The sequence below is a fragment of the Pteropus medius genome, unplaced genomic scaffold (assembly GCF_902729225.1).
Source record: "Pteropus medius unplaced genomic scaffold, Ma_sr-lr_union100, whole genome shotgun sequence".
Classification (NCBI taxonomy): Eukaryota; Metazoa; Chordata; class Mammalia; order Chiroptera; family Pteropodidae; genus Pteropus; species Pteropus medius.
The window spans coordinates 10761472-10788023 of NW_024349803.1; the positions used below are offsets into that span (position 1 = coordinate 10761472).

Sequence of the window (26552 nt, forward strand, 5' to 3'; positions counted from 1 at the left end):
TGGACCCCGAGATAATCATGCTAAGCAAAATAAGCCATACAGAAAAAGTCAAAAATCACATGATATCACTTATATGTGGGACATAAACCTAAAAGCAACAAATGAACGGGACAATCAGAGACTCATGGACATGGACAATGGACTAGTGGTTACCAGAGGGTAAGGGAGCGGGGAAGGAGTGGGGAGGTAGATGGGGTAAAGGGGGTCAAATATAGGGTGGTTGGGGGAGAGTGAAGTGGGTAAAGGGGATCAAATATATGGTAGCTGAAGGAAACTAGACTCTGGGTGGTAATCACACAATAGAATATACAGATGTCAAATTATAATGTACACCTAAAAATTATAATTAACCAATGTTAACCCAATAAACTTAAAAAAAAGTATTGGCTAAAACATTAACAATTTAAGAAGCTTATAAAGTATTGAAAACTAGCTCCAAAAGACTTGTAATTACATGATAAAGAGTTCTGCCTAATGACCTGAAATGATTTTTTAGTTTTTTTTTTACTTTATTGAAATATAATAGACAATTAGTTGCTCTTATTTACATTATACAATTCAATAAGTTTTTTCAGTTATAGTTGGCATACAATATACCAGTTTCAGTTGTACAGCTTAGTGATCAGATCCACATAACTCAAAGCGATCTAGGACCCCTAGATCAGTAAGTTGTACAGTTTAGTGATCAGATCCACATAACTCAAAGCGATCTAGGACCCCTCTTCCTCCTTACATAATTATTACATTATTAACCATCTTCCCCATGCTACGCTCTACATCTCCATGTCTATTCTGCAACTATCCATTTCTACTTAATTCCTTTACTTTTTTTCCCCATCCCTCGAACCTCCTTCCCATCTAGTAGCCTTCAAAATATTCTCTGTAACTGAGTTTATTACTGCTTTTATTATTGTTGTTTATTTTGTTCTTTACATTCCACATGTACGCAAAATCATGCAATATTTGTCTTTCTCTATCCGATCCATTTCATTCAGCACAATACCCTCTAGGTCCATCAAGGCAATATCTTTTTCCATTCTCTTCCTTTTAGTCTGTGTGCCTTTTAATCTGAATTGAGTTTCTTATAGGCAGCATATGTAGAGATCTTGTTTTCTCATCCATTCAGCCACTCTATCTTTTGGTTGGAGCACTTAATTCTTATCCATTTGAGGTACTTGTTGACAGGAATGTATTACTACCATTCTTTATTCCTGTTTTTGATACATATTTTTTCTTAAGAAGTCTCTCCAACATTTCCTGTAATACTGCCTTCTTGTTGATAAATTCCTTTAGCTTATTTTTGTCTGAGAAGCTCTTTATCTGTCCTTTGATTCTAAATGATAGATTTTCTGGATAAAGCATTCTTGGTTGTAGATCCTAGATTTTCATCACTTCGAAAATTTTGTGTCATGCCCTCTGCCCTGCATGGTTTCTTTACAGAAATCAGCTGCCGGTCTTATGGGTGCTCCCTTGTTGGTAACTAACTGCTTTTCTCTTGCTGCTTTTAAGATTCTCTCTTTGTATTTAACCTTTGGCATTTTAATTATAATGTGTCTTGGTGTGGGCCTCTTTGGGTTCATCCTTTTGGGGACGCTCTGAACTTCCTGGGGTTATACATCTATTTCCTTCATGAGGTGAGAAAAGTTTTCCATCATTATTTCTTCAAACAGCTCTTCAACATTTGTTTTCCTTCAGGTACCCCTAAGACATAAATATTTTTACATTTAATAGTATCCTACAGACTCCTTAAATCATTATTATTGTCTTGGCTTCTTTTTTCTTGCCGTTCTGAGTGTCCTTGGATTCCCTTTCCTCTATATCAGTGGTTCAACCTTCTTCTTTATCCACTTTATTGATTCCATCTAATAGACTCTTCATCTCAGATGATATGTTCTTCATTTCTGACTAGTTCTCTTTTATAATTTCCATTTCCACTTTTTTTTTATCTTTTTGTTAAAGTTCTCACTGAATTCATCTATACTTCCCCTAAGTTCACTGAGCAGCTTTATAACCAGTGTTTTGAACTCTGAATCTGTTAGATTATATCTGGATCTCTGTTTTGGTCTCTCATATGGTTTCTGCCTCTTTGTTTCCCCATTTTGGCTGCCTTTCTGTGTCTGTTTCTATGTGCTAAGCAAAGCTTCTGAGTCTCCCGGTCTTATTAGTACAGCTTTGTGAAGTAGGTATCCAGTGGCAGTCCTGAGAGGGGTTCAGTTGCAGGCCAAATTTAGCCCCAGCCTGTGCCTCCTCTTAAGATTCAGCAAGCAATCCACAGGTGCTGTGCTTATAGTTGCCTCAAGAAACCACACCAGAAACCAAGGCCAGCTGCCACCAGTGTGAGTCCTGGCAGTGCTCAGCAAGGAGCATCTGACTCACCAAGGATACACCATGATGTGGCTTGGGTGGGTTCACGAGTTGGGGGAGGTGGAATTTCAAGGAATCTTCTGGGTGGAGTGACCTCTGTTATCCAGTTTGATGACCTCTCAACTATGGTGGCACTGGGTCAGCACACTGGGAGGGTGAAGGGCTCAACGGAGGAAAAATGGATACTGCCAGCACTTTTGCCCAGGAGAAGCCTCGCCTCCAGCCTTCGCTCCGACAACTCAGTGTCCCCCTATAAGTCCCTGGTGTCCCCTGAGCCTCAGACCAGGCACTGGTGCTCAGAGTGAGCAAGTCCGTCACTGTGAAAGTCCGGTGGCGGACACGGCCCCTTTAAGAGGAATGTCCGCTGCTGCAAGCTGCCGCTATTGATGCTGCTGCCAAAGCCTCAGTCTCACTCAGCCACTCAGGACTGGCAGCCTTGCATCCTCACCCTGTCCTACCTCCTGTCACTGCAGGGTGATTTCTTATTTCTCTCCCTAGTTGTAGGTTTGTTCATCTAGATCCCAGGTGACTTTCCTTGCTGTTTGTTCCATGTTTCTGTAACAACTTTGATTTGGTCACAAGAGGGATGAACAAAGACTCTATCATCTACGCCATTTTTTTTCTCCCTGACCTGATATGATTTTAAAACAATCCCTAAATTCTTTCCTATTCCTCCTATTGGGACTGAGGCCTATGCTCCCTTCTCTTGGATATGAATGAGCTCTTTTTGACAAAATGAATATAGCAGAGATAATGCTCTACTAGTTTTTGGACCTAGGTTTTAGAAACTAGTAGCTTCCACTTGCTATCTCTTAAGACACTTGCTTGTGAGATGCTCATTCTAAGAGCCATGTGTGGGTATTCTGACCAACTCCAACTGACTGCCAGCACCAACAGCTAGATTTTGAATGACTTCAGCCCTGAGACTTTGAGCTTGTCAACCTGAAGCCCAGACATTATGGAACACAGACAAGTTATGCCTTGTCTAAATTCCTAACCACTGAGCAAGAGCATAACAAAATAGATATTTTATACCAGTAAGTTTTGGGGTGGTTCATTGCAGCTACTGATAATTGAAACATGATCTATTAGATTAAGAGATCAAATTATGCAACTACTACAGCCAAGAGTTAAATCATTTGCTTCTATAAACATATATATACACACATACATTTTCTTAAATATAAATTTTTCTCGAGCATTCCTCATAAGAAATATTTTCTTCTTATGTACAAATAGATTCTGTATATTAGCAAACAAGTTAAACTCTGAACCTATAATTACTCAGACCAAAATTCTACTGAAATTTAAATGGAACTGAAAACTAAAAAGCTAAAATTAAATTACCTGTGATAATCTTAATGCTATCATCTCTTCCCCTCCCCCACCCCAAAGGGAGGTATATGTTAAATGACTTTTAAATAACTATATAGAAAAATGAAACTTCCATTGCCCAACTCTGATCTACCAAACTTCAGTTACAAAAACCATCAGGTCAGCTTTGCAAGGGGCTTGCCGCGGCTGGTCACCAGCACCTCCCAGCCCGTTGTACGTCAGCTCAGCCCGCGGGCCGTGTTCCCGCCCATGTCCCCCGGCTGGTCCGGGGGATCGAGACACTGCCCGTATGGCGGCTCCACGGGACCTGGCACCCAGCAACAGCCCGCACGCCGAGCAGATGGCGTCATGAGGTTCCTGCCTTACTTCTGCCGCGGGCAAGTTGTACGGGGCTTTGGCCGCGGCTCCAAACAGCTGGGCATCCCCACAGCTAACTTTCCTGAACAAGTAAGTAGTAGATAATCTTCCAATTGATGTATCCACTGGCATTTATTATGGTTGGGCCAGTTTTGGAAATGGACATGTCCATAAGATGGTGGTGAGCAACGGATGGACCTCATACTACAAGAATACAAAAAAGTCCTTAGAAACTCATATCATGCACACCTTCAAAGAGGACTTCTATGGGGAACTCTTCAATATGGCCATTGTTGGCTACCTGAAACCAGAGGTAGTGAATCACTTATTTCAGTAATTCAAGGTGATATTGAGGAAGCTAAGAAACGACTAGATTTGCCATAACATTTGAAACTCAAGACAATTTCTTCCAGGATCCTAAGAGCAAAATAATGAATGGCCACCGATGAAAAAAATCTCCTTATTTATTCATTTGCTGTTTTCTAGTATTTTACTGCTCATAACTATTCAGTCTTATATTGGTTATATATATTTTAAAAATCAAATGTTTTCTTACATCTATGAATTAGTTTAAAATAGTAGTTACCATATTATGCTTCAATTGTTTAATTAAACCTATCATGCTACAGTACTAAAAAGGTTCATTTTAAAAGCCATGATTCATTTTATGCAATATGTTGATTAAAATTTACCACTAGAAAGGTCTTAAGTGTCTTATAATGGAAATGAAATGTATATAACTGAGTAAAAAGACAAGTCACTAGTTTGAGATGAAAACTATTAATTCTAATGGTAAAATACTAGTCTATGTATTTGTATAGCATGTGCTGCTAAACTGAAGGCTTATAAGAGAAGGCTTATAAAAGAAAATGCATTAAATAGGTTTGATTATTATAAACCTAAGGGGTGAAATTCATACTTTGTATTTTTGATATTTTCTGCATTAATATTATTACCAACATGCAGAAACTTGAAGTTTTATTTTAGTCATTTCCTTCATGAAGGCAAAACTTATATTGTATTCATTTTTTTTATACCTGCCTTAGTTCTAAATGGTCTAGACTCTCCCTTTGCCTATCAATTTTTGTCTGTCTTTTAAAACATTAAAAGAAAAATCATCAAGGAAGTTTCCCTGAAATCATAATGATTGAAACTTAGAGTCTAAATTTATGAATAAACTGACAAGCTCTAGTCAGCTTCCTTAATTAGATGTTTATGAATATATTAAAATTCTTGATTTCCAAAGAAAATGTAGAATATTTAAACAAGTTCTTAATTTAGTATTTAAAAACTAATACATTTGCCTATAACTTGGCACCATTACATAACCTCAGAATTATTTCATCTCACATAATAAACAGGCTTCCATAAGACCATGGTACAGTTTATACCCAGGACCTAGATAAAGCTACAAAGCTATGAGTAGCCTGGTTATGATAACAAGGAGCCAATAGTGATGAAATAGCTTTAACATCTCATATTACTTCAAAATTGCCTTGGAACAAGGTGAATGGAGACACAATGAAAACACTTTCCTCATGCCTTTTAAATTTAATATTTAAGGAAGAGGGGTATGTGTATTATAAATCTTCTGAGTATACATCCTTTATTGTATACCTTGAGACCTGAGATCTACAGAAATAACATTACTTTCCCAGGGCCACTATGACAGAGACTGTTTTTCTCCTTCCACAGTTATGAAACTGTGGCTGGGCATGTGGCAGGCTAGATATTCCAACTTTCTGTGCAGTAAAAAATGGCCATGTACTAAGTTCTCTCCAGAGGAATGTTAAGTGGAAAAGACCTGTGCCACTTCAGGTGAAATCTTTTAGTAAAGTTACTGTGCTGCCTACACCTTCCATTTTCTCTCACACTGGTCACAGAGAATGAGTCATGAGAGAGAAGAAACTACCTGGAAGAGAACTACCCACCAAAGAAGACGATCCACCTTAAACTGTTCCATGAGTAAGAAATAAACATCTGCTGTGTTTGAGCCATTATTTATTTTCAGTCTGTTACAGCAATTTGGGCTTCATTAATTTAATCAAATATATAGTTTAGATAGCTGCAAGGCCATGATTACAACCCATATATCTTCTTTCCATCATATTCAGTCCAGTGCTGTTTACCACTGTGTATTCCTTATCACACTTCTCCATCCAAACAGAAAACAGAATCATGAAGAGAAGTGAGGGGACAACATTGATGAGAATACCATCATGATACCAGCAAATCATTCTCTCCTATTTAAACTCAACTGCTTTCATCTTTGTTTATCACTATGCAAAGTGCAATTTTTAATCCCCTGGTAGAAATGAACACACTGGTCTCTTTCTGTTCCTGATGAGAACTACTAAATTTTTCAAATATAAATATACAGGCACAAAGTATATAGATTTAAGGAAGGTAAAGCCAAGAGTACTTTCCTAGGAAAGAGGAATTTTAACACAGATTTGAATAAAGAGAAGAAATTAGGTAAAGGGAGAAAGAACATATGCAAAGACCTAAGCAACCTTAAGAATTTGAGGAATTCAAAGTTAAGGAACACAGAGAGAACGAAAACAGAAGCAGAAGAGTACTGGAGAGGCTGGCTAGATCCAGATTCTGGTAGGCCATATGAAGTGTTGCTCTTGATGCAAAAAACAAGAACAGACTCAATGAAGAATGTTAAATGGGTAAATAAAAATTGATCAAGTAATTTTTACATATTATAGTGAAAAAAACAAATATGTAAAGAACACGAACCCTATATATTTAAATTATTTTACCCAAAAATGGGTAAAATAATTAAACGAATTTCACAAGCACCAAAAACACTATAAATATATAGAGGCAAAAATGTTTGACCTCATTAGTCACCAAAGAAATGTAAATGGTATGCCATTTCATAGATCCCTAGTGGTGGGAGAATAAACCAATTCAATCTCTTCCAAAGATTTGGGCAGCAAAAATTCCATTACTAGGTATATATCCGAGGAAAATTTTTATCCAAGGATGTCATATGTTCAATGTGGAACTTTTCATAATATCCAAAAACTATACACAACCTAAATGTACATTAATAAAATGGATCAATAAATTGTACTGAATATTTTACAATACAGAAAATTAATAAAATACAGCTACACACATCACAATTAATAAACCTTACAATGTTGAGAAACAAATTTAAAAATATACAATATTCTATTTATTCAAGTATAAATACAAAGTTAAATACTGTTCATACAAATGTAGATGATAAAGTTATAAAGAAAAGCAAGGAAATAAGTAATTCAGCAAAGTGTATCTTCGGGAGAGGGAGAGAAAGAAACATGCTAGAGGAAGGCACATATGATTGGCTCAGCTTGGCTGTCAAGCACAGGTTTTATTTTGTATTATTCTTCAAATAATAAATTTAAGTTTCCATGTGCTCTTCTGTATATATGCAAAATTTCACACTTTTTAAAAAATGAATCAGTTTAGTAGCAATAACATACGTAAATCCCCGCGGTAGCACCTGGCATGGAGAATCCATTTGATAGGAACCCATTCCCCATTTTACTCTGCCTATGACCTCAATGTTGGTGATAATCAAACCCAAGCTCCAGATTTTTCCTGTCATCTGCAGTTGCTTCTCCTCTAGCACTATTCCCATCTAAGAATCCTGACCATCCTCACATCCCTATTGCTTATAACCTTTGCCTTTATCTCTCTAGATTCTAGGAGGGAAGTGACATTAGCAGCTAGAGCAAGGAGTTGTGATCCTGCGAAACTCTATTCCTGCCACCCTTTCTGATTAATCTAGATAGTGAGGTTCTAAATGACAGGAACAGGCTCTTTCATCTTTAGGGTTCCACACAGTGCCTGATACAAGTCCTCAGTAACTATTTGCTGAACAAAGAACAAATAAACACATGCATTATAGAGCTATATTACTAGTATAAAATAAGATTAAAGTTTAAAAGCCTGGTACTTACTCATGTTCCCCAGGCCCATTCACAGTTTTAAAGAAGCCTCTTTCGGCTGCTCAGAAAGAGCAGAAAGATGCCTCCAAAGTTGCTTTAATATTGTTGTCCACAAAAACAGTGGATTTGTAGTCATGGCTATATATAATAATTTCCATTCACTAATAATTTGTAATACTTTAAATAAAAATCTAGATACTTTTTCAAAGTAACAAATGTTTTTCTATTTAAATTTTAAATATTATAAATTTTATAAAATTACACTTAAAACATACTGTATTATGCATAAAACTAGTTAATCCTCCACATAAACAAAACGATGATGTTTAATAATGTATATGACTGTTTAGCATGTTCTCGTATTGGAAAACTGTATTGACATCAACAAGGCAGGCATTTATGTTGCCCTTTATATACTACTTCCTCTGTCATGTGGCAGTCAAAAGGCTAAGTGAGATGCTTACAGCAAAAAAAAAAAAAAACAGTTTTGAAAGGTCATGCTACACAGATAGCCAGAATTTCTTTCACAATATCCTTACTGTCTATGACAGCCTATAGGACAATCTGACCATAGTTATTTTCTGAGTAAAAGCAAAAAGCATGTTATCAAAGGACCAGAAACAGTAGGCATTCAATAATATAATCTTTATGAACATTTTTTGTAACTGCGTAAACATCCAATGCAATTAAAGAAAAGTACCCTGAGGCAAAGACAAAGAACTAGAGGAAGAACCAGTAAAAACTGGAAGGCAAGTATAAATCACTCAGTTTACTCATAGTGTTCAGATACTATGATAAAAAGCTTCTAAGGTAAACATTTTTAAATTAAAACATAATTTGTGAAGAAAAAGCAAAATTATAACAGTATCGAAGACAATATGACCTACTTCAAAATTTCCAGATCTTAATGACAATTGCAAACAAGGTGTAAAATTCAAAAACTTCTGCAGGGGCTGTAATCCCACCAACATTTTTCCCTTAATAACTTTTATTGGTCTATTATCCATCCAAACAAGGAATGTCTTTTCCCACCTTTTACACAGAAAATGTGTCAATTAACAGCAAGATGAAAATTTCTCCAGCTCTTATAAAATTTCCAATCTCAGACGTTAACAAGTGTACTCTTTGAAAAAAAAAAAAATCATTCTAGCTCATTTAATTATCTTGTCCAATCCCGAGAGATCAATTATTCCTGCCTAGTAATCAAAACTCATATCTTTCCACTGAGCCAATTGAAGATACTTAGTATATTAGACTTCATAGCCATAGTTACATAGACACAGTAACCACGACTGTCTAACAACCCATTCTTTTTAAGACCACAGAATTTTAATTCCAGAGAGGATTTCTCACTAAAATTTAACTAGAAGACAACGTTGTTTACCAACTCTGACCTCACAGCAGGGCATGAGGATTTGTGTTACTTTCAAAACTACTAGAAAATAATCTATGATAAACATTCCTTTAAGGAAATATATTTAAAACATTCTACTGCCCAAAACCAAAGGTACCCTATAAACCAAATCCAGGCAAAAATATGGAGTAATTGTAACCCTTCTGTATTACTGATCAAAATGTAAAATATTGTAACTGCTGTGAAAAAGTTTGGCAATTTCCTAAAAATTTAAATGGAATTATCATATGATCCAATATTTCTACTTCTGGATATATATACCCAAAAGAATTAAAAGCAAGGACTCAAAATAAGGATTTGTACACTCACGTTCACAGCAATAGCCAAACGTCCATCGATGGGTGGACAGACAAAAACAAAATGGGGTATATATTCATACAATGGAATATTATCAGCAATTAAAAACAAAAACAAAAACAAAAACATTGTGATAAACATGCTACAATGTGGATGAAACTTGAGGACATTATGCTAAGTGAAATAAACCAGCCACAAAAGGATAAATATTGCATGATTCCACTTACATGAGATATCTAGTATAGGCAAATTCATAGAGACGGAAAGTAAAATAGTAGACAGGAATTGGGGATGAGAAGGCAATGGGGAATTATTGTTTACTGAGTTCAGAATGTCAGTTTGGGATGATAAAAAAGTTCTGGAGATGGAGACTGGTGATGGTTGCACAACACTGTGAATGTAATGCCAGTGAATTGTACATTTCAAAATTGTTAAAATGGTCAATTTTGTTATGCATATTTTACAATTTAAAAAAATCCAAATAAACTTATCAGGAACTATAAGACCTCTGTGTTTCCAACTCACCTTTTTCTACTCTTCCTTACCTCTCTGTGATTCAAATTGGTTTTACTGTACATCCCTCTTATCACTTTTAGATATTTCAAACACCTGGCCTCACAAATCATTAACCACAAGTTACACTTCTCAGTTATAGCTTTACCTTTTACTCCTCTCCCATCCTCACCCCTGGATCTTCATCTCCATCATCACATAGAAGAAAACACAAAGGCCAAACCCTGGTCTATAACTGGACTTAAGCCTTTTCTACCTTCACAATATCAGCTTCTACTACCTCCTCCCTCACTAACTCCATTCTAGCCACACTTGGCCCTCTTACTGCTCCTAGGACACATCAAACACAGTCCAGCCTCAAAGCCTTTGTATTTAAGTTCTTTTAGCCTGGAATGCTCCCTCATTTCCCCCAACCCAAATATCTACCTGGCCTGCTCCCTTATTTCATTTAGAGCTGTCAACTCAATGTCACCTAATCAGAGAGGGCTTCTTTAATCTACCTGATAAAACAGTAAGCCTACCCTACCCGCATCAATGTCTACCTTTCCCTAATACATTTTAATAGTATTTCTCACTACCCATGCAACACAGCATATATTTACTTACGGTTTATCTTCCCCACCTATTAGAACATCGATTCCATGAGAAAGGGACCTCTGTTTTTGTTTATTGTTGTAACTCTAGCATCTAGCACAGTTCTTGGTATATTAGTACATGGTCAATAAATGCATACTAAATCAATCATGGCCTCCAGTCCCGTGATGCATTCCCTTTCACCAAACCTGCATCCCATAGACAGTAATTTCAACCACCGATGTCAAATTTCTCATTTCTATCTAAAAGGTTATACTAGCTAAATTCACACTGCCTACCATGTCATGCTAGTTTATCTTAAACTGAGCTTTCATTATTATTGCTCAGCAATCCTTTCTCTTCTATTCTAGTGATGATATTAAGTTTCTCCATCATCATCTCTGGCCTGGTCAATTCCAACAGCCTCTTAACTGACCTTCCTGCTTCCCCTCTACTCCTATATCCATCTTCAATAAAGCAGCCAGAGAAGTCTTTAAAACATATATTATATCATGACATTTTTCTGCTTAAAACCTTTCATAAAAGACTTCCTTGAACCTAACTAAACTTCTTACTATGGCCACAGAGACCAACATGGCCTGGCTTGGCTTACTTCAACTTCATCTCATGACACTACGGTGCTCATCCACCCTTTTTCCAGAGTACTGAACTTCTTCCCATTCCTCAAGCAGACCAAGCTCATTTCCACCTTGAGGATTTTAAACTAGCTTGATTTTCAAGTGACTGAAGTCTTGACTTTCATACCTTACATTAATGTCACCTGAAGTAGACACCCAGTCACTCTATCAACTGCCCTTTTTTAATGCTCTTCATATCACATTATGATTTGGTACCTGTCTTATTTATTTCAATGACTGGTTCCATAAGAACAATGATCTTATCTATAGAGTGCCTGGGTACTCAATAAATAAATATTAGAGTCATTTGGTAATTACTCTACAATGTTTTTCCTAAATGCTTTCTTCTTCCAGGTTACGAACCTCATCACAGATTAACTATATGCCTAGTAGATAACCTCAATCTCTACCTTATTAGAAAAGTAGAATAAGAAATTCTACAATCATGGAGGCCATGATTGATTTAGTTTTCCTTCTCTTTGCCTAAAAACTTCTGATTCATCCTTTCTTCCATTTGTCTGATTTCTAAGCAGAAAGATTACTACTCTTTCGGAAAAGTTAAGCTTTTTGTCCATATCCTTGACCTCAAATTGTGTTACTTCCTCTGAGCAATTAATCACTCTAATATTTAAACCACATGTTCAAACTACTCTAATGGATCATTCCCTTTTACCTAAAATATACTAGGTGCTAATGCTAAAATATCTTTTCCTATGTGGCAAAGTCCTCAAAATTATCACTGTCTCACTTTCTGCACAAACTCCTTGAAAAACTCTATTTTATTCTTCCTGATATATATTTTATAAAACCATTTTCTTACCTATTACAATTCATCCTGGTCTACTCAATATGTTCTCTCAGTTACCAATAACCTGTCAATAATTAAATTCAACAAGCCCCTTCTAGGGTACTAAAATCCTTAATCTTTCTACAGTATCTCATCCTTCAAAGAGCCTCCCCTTAAAATTCTTTATTGTGCTTCAAAGAGAAACACTGCGCAATTCTGGTATCTTTCATATCTTTCTTCTTATTTTTCCTTTACTGATAGTTTTTAACAACAGCCATTCATTTACAATAGGCACTTCCTAAAGTTCAGTGCTTTATCTCTATCTCTCTGCTATGTGCTAGGGCACTGAAAATGTTACCACAGCTTAAACTCTGTGAATTACTCCAAATTCTTTATCTTCAAGTCCTAAATTATCTTTTCCTAAGTTTCAGTCTTGTATTTCCACACTTAAGGAAATAATTCTCAAAGTTCTACCTGTACCTCAAAAATCAAAACATGTCTAACAGAATTTACCATGTTACAGTCCCACCGTCTCACTTCCTAATACCAGTCTTTCTTCATGAGTTCCTTACTTCTGCTCAAGGCACCACCATACTTCCAACCAATGGAACTCAAAATTTTGAATTCATTTATATGACTTCTTTCTTCCATATTCCCTGACAAATCTACCTATGAAATCTACCTTGTAAAATGAACTCACAGCTCACTGACTTCCACTCCCACCACTCATTCGGGTAGTCATTATTTCACTTCTTCAGCACTTAACGCTGTAATTAACCATTAATTTCATAACTATTTGTTAAGCACCTAACTTGCCTGCTAGACTAAAGGCCCAGTCTAGCAGGCAACATAACCTCAGACAGGGAATGTCCGTCCTTGTTAACAGTATAACTAGGGTGGACCATGTTACTTATCCAAATCAGCAGCCTTGAGAGTAAAAGAGGGCATTAAAAATAGTTGAGTAATTACACAATGTTATGTGTCAATTATATCTCAAAATTGGAAAAAAAAAGTTGGGCATTAATTGATTTACAAGAGCCTTAAACCAGGATATATGGTCATGCTAACTATAACTCCAGTGCTTAGGAAAAGATTGCTGCATCCTAAGCACCTACTACATATTAGTTTAATAAATGAATTAAGAGCTGAAATATTCACTTTATCACTTTTTCATTCTTAACTGCAAGCTTATTCTCAACCACAAAAGTCATACTGCAATGGGTCCTACTAGGGCCAGCTATGACCTCCTAACTGCCAAATTCTTCAGTTTTCAATTAACCTCTCTAAAAATCTTTCAACTACTGGCCCTTCCTTTCTCTTTCATGAAGCTCTATTAACTCCGTGGTAAACTTAATTCTAAATATACAACTGTCTGAAAACAAGGCCTAGGATTCCACTCCACCCCAGAAACTCTAAAAGATTTAGAACCTAACCAATATTTACATTTTCTTTCTATATTTAACTTCTAGAAAAATAATGTAAGTAATCAAAGACACAAAACTTGATACTTACCTCAAAATTGTAGCCCCCATTTCAGTCATTTAGGAAAACAGGTAGCATTACTTATTTTTTAAAAATGAAGTTTTCATGGAAGACTTTTTCAGATTAGAAGATACACTACAAAAAAAGAGCGAAGATAAAAGGTATTAACACTTATATGAGCTAAATTAAAAATAAATAAATTTTATTACTTATATGCCACTGAACTGCTTATAACTCTACATTTTTAATTACAGGGAAAATATAGAAAACACATGAATCACAACATTAAAATATAAAACGTTAGAACCAGAAGGGACTTAAGTGGATGTCATGTGCAACTAAATGCTCTAAGATCAACCTCTCTTTAAAACCTCTTTTCTATAATAAGGTATTTTCTTTCTACTTCTCAATCCATTCTTATATCTACTTTTTAAGCTGCTAAATATAGTAGCTTATTTCATTTTTCCCATCTTCTTCTTTTATGTAACTTGACACACAAAACATATGAAAATATGCATGTAAGCAAGCATAAAATGAACACTGCAAGTCGCCATCCCACACCAATAACATCACCTATGTGATCCTCTCATCCCAACCTTTATCCTGAATACTTACTATTCTACTACTTTTTTAAAAAGAACTCACATATGTATATATCCCTAATAATATTTTGTTTGTGTACCCTGCTCTCTTTTTCAGCTTGATAAATTGGTATGACTGTATGAAGCATTCAGAGATTTGAATTTTTTCATTCAATATTTTTCTACGCTTTATCCATATTACATTTTCAATGCTCTATAGCATTTCATTATATAAATGTGCTACAATGTATTTATCCATTCTGTTGACAAGACATTTGGATGGTTTATAATTTTCTGCTTTTATCAACATTATTATACAAGTCTCCAGGTGCACTTAAAACAAAAATTTCTTTAGGGCATGCTTTAAACCTAGAAGTGGAATTGATGGGTCATAGGACATGCAAATTTCCAACCTCACCAAAAATGCCAAATTGTCTTCCAATTGTATCACTTTACTAAGGCACCAGCAGTATATGAATTGATAATGTATATGAATCGATAATGTATCTTCTCCAATACTTGATAAAGTTAGATTTCTCAATTTGTAACACTACAGAACATATAAAATAGTATTGCACTGTGATTTCCATTTGTATTGGCTTAATTAGGTTGAAGATCTAATAATGTTGAAGACTTTTTTATATGTTTATTAATTATCTATGTTCCCTTGTTCACAGCTTTTGACCATTATTATTGGGTTGTCTTTTTCTTATTAATTAATAGGCTTTATACATTAAAGACCAGGACTGGCTACATAAATTGCAGGGCCCAGTGTAAAATAAAAAAATAGGGCCACTTATTCAAAAATTCAGAATTTCAAGACACTGACAGCTTAGCATTAAAATAAGTATGGGGTCCTGTGTGACTGCACAGGTTGTATATCTATGAAGGCAGCCCTGTTCAGGACACTAATTCTCTATTACATATATTACAAGTATTTTTTTCCAAGTTTGTGGCTTATCTTTTCATTTTCTTTATGATGTCTTTAGATGAACATTAATTTTAATGTGGTCAAAGTATCATCTTTTTTTAGTTGATTCTTCTGTCTCACTGAGAAAATTCTATAGTCTTTAGAAAGTTTAATGACTTTGCCTTTCAGTTTGAGCCCTAAACCATGGGTACTTTCCAAGGATCGGTGAGCCACAGCTACAAGGTCCTATTCTTTGCTAATAACATTTTATAGCATTTTATAACCTTTATGATAACAGCATCCTAATCAATCCTAATCAATATCACTTAATTCACTTCTGAGAAAGCCCACAAAAATTGGATTGGAGCTTGTGCTATAGACCAAGTTTGGAATTACATCTGTCAGCAGTACTCCAAGTCAGAAATCTTAATAAAAAATTTCAAGCATTTGGTTAGAATATTTTACACATAAAAGGGAAAAAAGGCTGAAAATCTTCAAGTTTCATAAAATTAGTAGGAATCAAAGGAAAGCATAATTGTTGCTAATAAAAATGAAAACCTTTTTCACTTTGAACCTTCAAATAAAATTCAGCTAGGAAACAAGTAATTTAATTCAAGTCGTCTTTGTTTTTGAAATAAGGTCAGTAATACTCTTTTTTTAAGTGAGCAAAATGTTATAAAACAAATTTTAGAACGATGTCAAAATATATCAAACTGCTTACTTTCCCAAAAGTAAAGGAATCAGTCAACTCAAAAATAACCAATTTGCTGGTGCAGGATGATGACAGCATGGGAGGCTGTGGGAGAGTGGGAGGGGGCAGGTATATATGAAAACTCTTTTGTACTTCCTGCTCAATTTTGTTGTGAACCTAAAACTGCTCTAAAAAATAAGGTTTATTTCAGAATGGAATAAGTAAAGAAAATGTTTCAATTGCACCAAAAAAACAACTTGACACAATATTGGCTAATAATGAATGCAAGTGATATTGCTTACTATTCTTAGACAGTCAACTAAAGTACTCTGACTTCATAAAACAGAATTCAAATATTTATTCTTAAAGTTCCTAAAAATGCCTTAGGTATAAACAATGACATGAAGATCCACTCATACAACTTTATTGTGGAAAAAAAGGAAACAGAATTCTAGACAAAAATAAACATGCATTAAATTTTAAAGGGAGAAGAATTTCAAAAGTTCATCCAAGCACTGAGAACAGCCCATGACCAGACCAAACCCCTACACAAGTTCTATCTCTGGTCTGTTTTCAAGTAAAAGTACTTTTCAACAAAAACAAAACAAAAAAACACTATGCCTCAATCATGCAATTTATATCATAACTCAAGAGCTGACTAAACTATTCTATTTAAGTAACAATCATTTCAACCTCTCATTCTCCACCCACAAACAAGCAAGCTGAACCATTTAATTCCAAAATCCCTTCATGGAAGGGAAGTGCTCATCTCTCTCCCTTCCTACTGAACCCAGAGTACTCCTCATGTAGTACTAACACAAAGTCCTAGCCCTAATCAAAGGAATGTAATTTCTACTCCACCCTTTATTTTTACAAAATACAATCAGAACAGTCAAAAATGTTTTGAAACCTATTACCCAAGAAATAACTAGATTAAGACTGCTAGCGCATGAGTGTGTCAATCTATCTTTTGTTTTTGTTTTGTTTTTCCATTTTAACAAATGGGGATTATATATTCTGGATTTTAAAGTAAAGATTTTTAAAAAACCAATATAGCCAATTAACATAAGAAAAAATACATAATTTCATTAGTGCTCCAAAAAATAAAAAATTAAAACCACAATAAGATACCACTGGTACCCACCAGAACAGGTTAAAAAAAAAAAAAAATTAAAGAAACTAGCAATACCCAGGCTTGTCAGGGATATGGAAATTCATTTACCTTGATGACACAGGAATTCCACCCTAGATATATATCCAAAAGAAATGTGTACACATTTCAACAAATTTACTAGAATGGTCACAGCAGCATTATTCAGAAGAGCCAAAAACTGTAAACCCAAAACAGAATGGATATATTATGATATATTAACACAATGGAATACTATATTGCAATGAAAATAAATTAAATACCTCAGAGCTTTATAAAAATGAACTGATACATAAAAATATGAGAGACATTAAGCAAAAAATAATAAAGTACAAGACAGTTGCTATAATGTGCTTTTGGCAGAGGGATAAAGATGTAAAGAAATAAATATTTGCATTATTATTTGCTTATGTATACAAGAGACATTGAAAGATTACACAAAAAACTAGAAATACTAGTTTCCTGGACAGAGATGTTGGGAGGTTGCAGTGGATATGATCTGGGTAGTTGAGAATAGGGGTAGGAGACTGTTTATCTTTTTATACGTTTTACTTTTTAACAACAGGGATCTATTATATACTACAAATGTAAATAATCCAGAAAAAAAGATTCAAATACCATAACATATATTTTTTTAAATCAATTTAAATGTGCACATCTGAATACAAAAAGATATTTTAGCAACAAAAATAATTTCCAAATCCCTCAAAAAAATAAAAAACAAAAGTGTGCTTCAAACACACAAATAATGAGAATTACTCTTCTACGCGTCATAAAAATGAAAATAATAGCTTTGTCCATTTTATTAAGCTATGTGGAGCAACTCACAATTACACAACTAAAAGATAAATCTCACAAGCATACTGCTGAATACGACATCAGATACAAAGGCATCCCTACTGTATGATGCCATGTATACGATGTTCAAAAAATGGACAAAACTAACCTTTGATGTTAACTGTCAGAAAGTGATTATCTTTGGGAAAGAGGTAAGCAGTGGTAATGGGGGCTTAACACATAAGGAGAGTTTCTGGACTCCTAGCAATGTTCTACTTGGCAGTGGTTACATGGGTCTGTTTAATTTGAGATAAGTCATGATGTTATACATTGATGATTTTTTATCTTTTACTACATGTATTATACTTTACCGAAAAAAGTTAAAAGGAGGAAAAAAAACCACAGTGAACCACTATTTCACATTTGCCAGACTTACTAAAAGGACTGACAGTATCGACTGTTTGTGAGAATGGGGAACATTCAAAACATTTTACTCTTCCTGGTGACAGTATAAATTAGAATGACCTCTTAGGGAAAGATTCTGGTATTATTTAACATATTTCATCAATTTTAAGATGACGCTTTTTCCACATTTTAACACCTTTGATATAGAAATGCATCTTACAGTCACTATCAGTCAGGCAGCAGGTATGACTCACAGGTCATTGCCTGTACATGTAAACTTGATTCCTTTTCCTGATGGCCTAATAAAACAACTAAGACCCATTAATATTTCAGTACACAAACCATGAAAGGACCATTTGAGGTTAGAATAAATATCTTGGCTGTGGTCTGAAATCTTTGTTGACATCTTCTGGTAAAAATCACCAAAACCCCCAGGATGAGTGTCAGAGGCTTATGAAAATCCATTTCGCTATACCCTTAAAACCTAGGCTCTTTGTTATACATGTTATACTGAATCAGGAGGGGAAAAAGAATTATAAATAGGGATAATATCATTTCTGCTTCAACATTCCATGATTTGGTTAAGGAAAGTTCACAGAAAAGAAAAAATGTCTTAAAAAACATGAATAGACTCTTAACCCCACACATTAGAATAACAGACTCTTCACTCATTAGAAAAATGCAAATTAAAACTACACTGAGACACCATTTTCAACACACCAATTTGGCCAAAATCCTTGTTTGCCAAGTTATTTTGTTGGCAAGGGTGTGAAGAAATACACATTACCTATTTACCATAACAACAACAACAACAAAATGATAATTACATAAATTGTGTGAAGGATTGTGTTAACTAACCTTACTGTGGTAAATATTTTGCAATATATACATGTATCAAATCATCACATTTTACACTTTAAACTTAGCAATGTTATATGTCAATTAAATCTTAATAAAGCTGGGGAAGGGAAAATACACATGATTCCTTATTTTAGTGGGAGAGCCCGGGTTCAAACATAAGGGTAATATGGTACTACTCATCAAAATTAAAAGATATACAGCCTTTGATTAGTAATATCACATCTGAATTTATTCCATAATTATCTATTTGCATATGAGCAAAATGACATATGTACCAGGTAATTCACTGCAACACTGTTACAGTAATAAAAAACTGGAAACAACTCAAACTTCTACCAATAGAGAACTGGTTGAATATATTATCCAAAGGGAAACCACACAAGTTAAAAAGTGACACAAAACTATTCACTGTGGAAACTGTGAAGATCTCCATTGTTAAGTAAAAAACACAAAATGTAAAGGGAGGATAGGAAGACCAGTTTGCACAATAATAGGTATAATATGCCACCTTTGGAGTTGATGGGTTTTTGGGTTAAGATAGAAAGAAATAACAATCTGTATTTTTATTGCCTTTATTTATGTAAAGAAACTGAAGAAGGATATATGAGAGACTAAGAAATAGTTCTCTGGGCAGGGTAGACTGTTAGAAGAATGGAGTGAAAAGAAACAGCGTGGCTGAGAGCTAGGGGTTAGAGTGTTTCCACTATTTATATATTGAAAAGTTTTTAACCCCATAGGCATCTATTACTACTATATATAGATTAGTACGTTAACAAGCCAAAATAAAGTCCAAATAACATCAACATACATACACGATGACAGGAACTATTCTTTTTACCATCTCTATAACTAAGACCCCAGTATTGCCCATCTCACTGAGGTCTGTAATATGACCCTGTCCATCTGGCTTAAGTCATCAGCCCAAGATCTCTAATACGAGTCTCCTTGAGAAAGGATATTTTCTCCATAATTCCATTTTGCTTCTCTTAAGTTTAGGGTGAGCCTCTTCTCTAGTTATATAAAGCCTCATGTCTCTTCTGAACAAAAGCCCCACTTAAGGGCACTCTCACACTCACCTGTCTTTTCTACTCACCACAGCAATTCACCCTAATAACTAAGTCATGGTCTAATAAATAAGGAAGCCTACAAAAGGAAGACATCCAGAGTTTGCCACTGATAATGTCTTCTCCTAAACTAAATCAGTGAGATAACCCCTATCCTGAATTGTCCTCCATAGTAAATTATATCATCCATCTCTCATTTACCTAAAATACCAAATGCTATTTGACTAAATTCTGGTAACACCAAGATTAAGTATGAGAGTATGAGGGCCAAACCTCTGGTGCCTGTGCAGATGCTGCTCATTCCAGCATCTTGTCCATCAGGCCAGCTCTTATACACCTGCACCAGTTCAAGTGACATTTTCTTTAGAGCCCTGATTCCTCAATGTTCACTCCCATTGGACCCTGTTATGACTTCTATGTGTCTCGTTTATTACAGTGCATTACAAATATTAGTTTGCTTGTCTCCTCTATTGGACTGTGAATTCCTCAGGACAAGGAGAAAGTCATACTCATAATCCAAGTAACTAGCAAAGCACCTTTGAATATAGCAGGTAATCAAAAATGTTCACTGAATGAATTAAAGAAACAACACATGTAGATGACAAATTATGAATGTGGCTGAAATCCCACTTAATGTTCTGCTTAACCCCAAAAAGCATTTTACTTTGTTCAGTCCCTCTTTTAAAGAACAGCACCTCCAATACTTTTCCTTAGTTAAATATATCAACATCTTAGATATAAGGTTTCTGTACATATAAAACAAGTGAAAACATCAAGAACGTATCTCAGTCACTTCAGAAGTGTTGCACAAAACTGTAAAAAGTATGTATGTCTATTAAAAGGTAAAGAAAAAACCGATGTTAGAGTGCTAAATTTTATGACTTTTTGTTCATTTTTTGTTTTTAAGAAATTCTGACATATAACAACAATGACAGCAAAAATAAGGATATATAACAGCTTCTATGAAGGCAGACAAGGTTACAGGGACCGGGCTTTTTCCACATAGTGTCTTAAACATTAACTTATATGGACTTTCCCATATGGGCTGTTCTTAGTGGCCTGAGGAAGAGCAAGCAGACAACAGAATAATCAACTATTCACATATATCCAAGAATTGTATGGCTGGTGTTTGTAATTCAGGATGGATTTTCAAATTTCATCAAACACTGGTAATAACTGGGAACCCAGGAGAAAAGCAAACATTAAGGATGCCTCTACTTAACCATAAGCCTGTCCTCCAAATGCTGTCCTCGAAATCCTGGAATTCAGTAGCTTTCTATTTTCTATCAGAGAATGATAAAAAAAGAATAAACAGAATTAGGAAATAATATGCATGTATACCAACCCATGCATACATGCATCTATCTATATTTCTGTCTATCTAAAAAGAGCAAGAATTCATACTCAGATTCCAACCAAAAACCACAATCAAGCCATATTTATAACTTTCATTATTACCAGTCAAAAACCTAATTCTCATCATCTTCAATGTAATGAAAAATTTGCTCAATCCTAAAATTCACATAAAGCAGTTATGAAATTCCTAACGCAATCCAGTATGAAAAACAAGTATACTAACTAGAGTTCAGTATTTGTTTATAGAAATTTTGTTTTAGCCTGGGGTTTATAGTTAAAATTTTCTCTGTAGTTAATTGGTTTAGATTTTTACTCTCCCTTTCAATTTGATTGTTATTCACTAGAAACCCAGTTAGGTTCATTTGTCTATATTTCACTTGGGTTTTTTTCTTCTCATCCTGATAGATTTTATGTATTTGTTTTTGATTATGTGAAACATTAATATGGTTCTAAAAGTCAGCTATGTACAAAAAGATATACTCAGAAAAGCATCCCTCTCTCCATCCCTGCTACTTCATTCCCATATCTTTCAACTTTTCCACACTGTTCCCACCTAAATCGTGTAGAAAACCAATCTCATTAGTTTCTGGCTTACCACTCCTGTGTTTATTTTTGCACAAATGTGCAAATACATATCCATATTCTTGTTTCCCTCTTTTTCTTACCTAAAAGGTAGCATTAGCATACTGTGGTTATTCTTTTGCACTCTATTTTTCATTAACAATATGTCCTGGAAATTATATCAGTTCATAGACATTTTTCTCATTCTTTTTTTACATCTGCACTGTACTCTACTGTGTGGGTATACCAATTTATGGTTTAGATTGCTTCCAATATTTTTACAATGCTAAAATATAAACTATTGATATCCTTTGGTCCTGTCCCCCCTCAAACAACATCTCAACCCAAAACAAAAACAGAAAAACTGGCTCTACCTCCAAAACATAACAAACTCACCCAACACTCCCATTGTCCTTGACACAGCCTCAGTCTAAGACATTTATCAGCATTGCCTGGCTGCTTTGCTCCAACAACGGCCTAATCAGTCTCTCTGCATCTACTCTAGCCTCTCTACGATTCATCTGTGCCAGAACAACCAAAATGTACCTCATAGAGCATAAATCAGATCACTCCGATTCCTTGCTTAAAACTTTCCAAAAGCTTCCCACTGTAACCCTGAGTTGCAACTATGGCTTACAAAGACCCTATATGATCTGGTATCTGTCTACCTCTGATCTCATTTTCCACTCTCTTCCTCATTCAGTACTCTCTAGCCATACTGGTTTTGCTTTCTGTTCCTCACATATTTTAATCCTACCTTAGGGCTTTTTTACTGTTTTCTTTGTTCTGCCCCAGGTCATCTGCCACCTTCTAACATTCCTGTCTCAACTCAAAAGCTACCTCTTTTAAGGGTGACCTGGGTCCTTCTTATGGATGAAAAGGGGGTTCTACAGAAAGTAATCTCACAAGGTGATCTAATCATAAATTCCTAACTGAGCAGATGACGATGGGTAGTCATGTCCCAGGCCTATAACTTCTTTAGTCAAAGTCTGTTCATTGTTTTAGTGCATCTAGGTTAGCACACCTTTCAAATGCCTTTTCAGACCCCTCAGACGCAATCAAGAGAGCACATAATCTTGTTATTTATACTGTAATACAACCTACATCTTGCTTTCTCCCACCTTCATATAATCTTCCTTACTTTCCCACCTTAATTGCAAATGCATAAAAGAAGCTGTAAGCTGTCATTCTAACAAGCATTTTTCTCAGTCTGTTGAGATCTTGCTTCCAGGAGTGTCCTTGGCTCAAAGAAATTTTTACAAAAATTCACTACAGGTTTGGACGTTCTTAAATTGACATTCTCTACCACTTTATCACCTTTATAATAATTATTAGTACTTCCAATTCTCATTTATTATTTACATTTTTGTTCTTCCACTGGAAAATAGGGAATCTTGAAGATAGCTTTTACTGCATACAACTTTATTATTTTTTTAAACTTGTCTCTAAGTCTGAAATTATTTCAAACAATTCTCTATGAAATTGACCATTCTGGACATTTTATATAAAAGGAATCATACAATGTATAGTCTTTTGTGACTGGCCTCTTTCACATACCATAATATTTTCAAGGTTCATGCTTGCATGTTGTAGCATGTACGATGTGAACTGCATTCCTTTTTAAGGCTGAACACTAATCCATTGTATAGATAAACTACATTTTATTATCCATTCACCAGTTGATGGATATTTGTGGGGTTTTTCCATTTTTTGGCTATTATAAATAATGATGCTTTAAACATACATGTACAAGTTTTTCTATAAGGACATGTGTTTCAATTCTCTTGGGTATATACCTAGGAGTAGAATTGCTGGGTCATATAGTAACACTATGTTTAACTTTTTGAGGAACTGACAAACTGCTTTTCCAAAATGGTTACACCAGTTTACAATCCAACCAGCAATGTATGAAGGTTCCAACTCCACATACAAAACACTTGTTATTGCCCATCTTTTGATTATAGCCATCTTAGCAGTGTGAAGTGGTATCTCATTATGGTTTTGATTTGCATTTCCCTAATGACTAATGATGTTGAGTAACTGATCATATGCTTATTAGTCATTTGTATATCTTCCTTGCAAAATATTTAAACACTTTGCCAATTTTTAAATTAGATTATTTAAAATATATTATTGACTTGTAAATGTTCTTTATATATTCCTTATTTGATATGTTTTTCCCATTGGCCCTCTACTTGAACGTTAAGATCTCCATTTTCCTATCAACTTACCCCCAGATTTAGAAGGTCTCTGTCAGTATTAGCTTATAACCATAGCCAGCACATCAAAAACAATTTATAAGAATTTGGTATCACCAACAAATGGGTACCTGAAACCTGCATTTTATAGGAAATACAGTATCTTCATTTAGGTAGTATGAGGACTTGAAGCCACAGATTATTCATATGTTGCCAAAACTAAAATAGTTCTATACAGAATACCCTTTGATATATAAAATGCTGATTGCCCATTTAGCAAATTACACAAAATCAGAAACACAATCTTCTAACATCTTTATACTTAAAAATACATATAGAGTAAAACAGCTCCCAACAGTACTTCAAAAGAGTAAAAATTAACATTTTAAAACTCATTATTTCTAACTATAAGAGTTATAATAAACTTCTCAGTATGGTATACTCTCAGTCCACTTCTACCTACTTATCTTCGAAAACTCCCTCCCACTTTACATTCCAGTTCACAGTTATTTAAACACCTGTGATTAAGCCCTGGTATCAGATCCTACAGGCTGCCTCTTTCCTGAGGACTAGTTTGGAAATTTCTATTCAAGTGGTTCTCATACTTTTTGGTTTAAGGTTCCCTTCACACTCTTAAAAATTATTGAGGACACACAAACTCTTGTCTATGTAGATTATAGCTATCAATATTTACTGAATTTGAAATTAAAATGATGAATTTTAAAATATTTATTCACATAAAAAATAAGCCTTAATATTTACTCAAAAATACTTTAAGTATATTTAGTTTTAAAAAGCATTTTTCAATACAAAACCTTTAGTGAGAAGAGTGATACTTGTTTTACATTCCTACAAATCTCCTTAACATCAAGCTTAATATAAGATAGCTAATTCTCATCTCTGCTTCTGCCTTCAATCTATTGCAATATCACAAATTACACTGCCTCTGGAAAACTCCATCATATATTTGTAAGCAAATAAGATCCAAAAAAAAAAGCAAATAGTGTCTTATGTTATGAAAATAGTTTTGAACTTGCAGATCTCTGAGAAAGAGTTCAGGGGCTTCCAGGAGTCCCCAGACCATACTTTGGGAGTCAGTGCTCCATTCTGTGCTCGCCCAATACTCTGGATAGGCTCTATCATTTGCACTTATCACACAGTATCAGAATTATCTGTTCATTTGTTTGTCTTTAAGTTCCTTAAAGCCATGAGCCATGAGCCTTCTTCAACTACGCATCCCTGTGCCTCACAAAGCATATAGCATATATCCTCTCAATAAACATTCCATGAATGAAATGATAAATATAGGAAAATATTCACACATTCTAATAGAGAGATACATGTGAATGAACCAGATTTCCCCATGGCCAATTCTTTAGCTAACAGAAATGTATAAAAGAAAAATCTTATGATAAATTCATAACAATGCCATAAGTAAAATAAAGGATAAAGGATACATTCAGACCTGGCTTAACCACACTCTATTAGACCTTTTCAAAGTTCAGCCCTGCGGGAACAAGGAAAGTAGATCCTAAAAAACATCTTAGACTGTAAACAAACACCCACTGCTCCAGTCTTCTGACAGAATAAACGTATCAACCTCTGCAGCAAGACAATTAAACCACTGTTTAAAAAAAAACGGGCGGGGGAGGGTAGAGAGAGGGAATGTTGGTGTCAAGATAGGGAGAGTGCCAGTGGCTGATAACCAAGAATTGAACAGGTATTCTCAGCTTATGAATTTTTTGAAATTCTATCAATCATATTAGAATATAAAAAAATATTTTCCCTGCCTGTATTGCCCTGTTTTTCAAATCAATATCTCCTTTTACTTCTACAAATGAACATCACTCTCCCAATTCAATTAAACACCTACACCATAATATTACTGATAGGACACAGATTTGTCTCTCTCACTTATCTTAGTCCACTACCTTCATAATTAATCAATATGTCTAGGTTTGTTCATTAACTGTATATCTGAAGAAGTACGTGTGCCAGGTAAAAAGAAATCCTTTTGCAGTAAGGCCTGGGATGGGGTAGGAGTAGGATGGATGACAAAAGCTCTTGGAACAATTCTCAGGAGTGAAGGGGAAATTCAGTGCAGAGCTAAAGGGGCCTGGGGCTCTAGAGAGCCAATACAGCCTGCACACCATAGAGCTGATGGCTGCCTTCTCTAGGTCTCCACTCTCAATTGTAAAATGTTCTAAAATGCAGTGGCTCTCTGACATGATTTTCAGGAAGTCTCTTGCCCAGGAAAACCCCAATCACCTGGCGGAACAAATTCAACACTC

General features: G+C 35.0%; 1 protein-coding gene across 3 annotated transcripts in view; it reads right to left on the reverse strand.

Annotated features, from left to right (window-relative positions):
- Positions 1–26552, reverse strand: part of PIK3CB (phosphatidylinositol-4,5-bisphosphate 3-kinase catalytic subunit beta) — a 174216-nt gene that overhangs the window by 126335 nt on the left and 21329 nt on the right. For all 3 annotated transcript variants that reach the window (XM_039837280.1, XM_039837279.1, XM_039837278.1), the window contains exon 2: positions 13738–13842. The gene's annotated coding sequence lies outside the window, so the exon portion shown is untranslated. The remainder of the gene's footprint in view (positions 1–13737; positions 13843–26552) is intronic.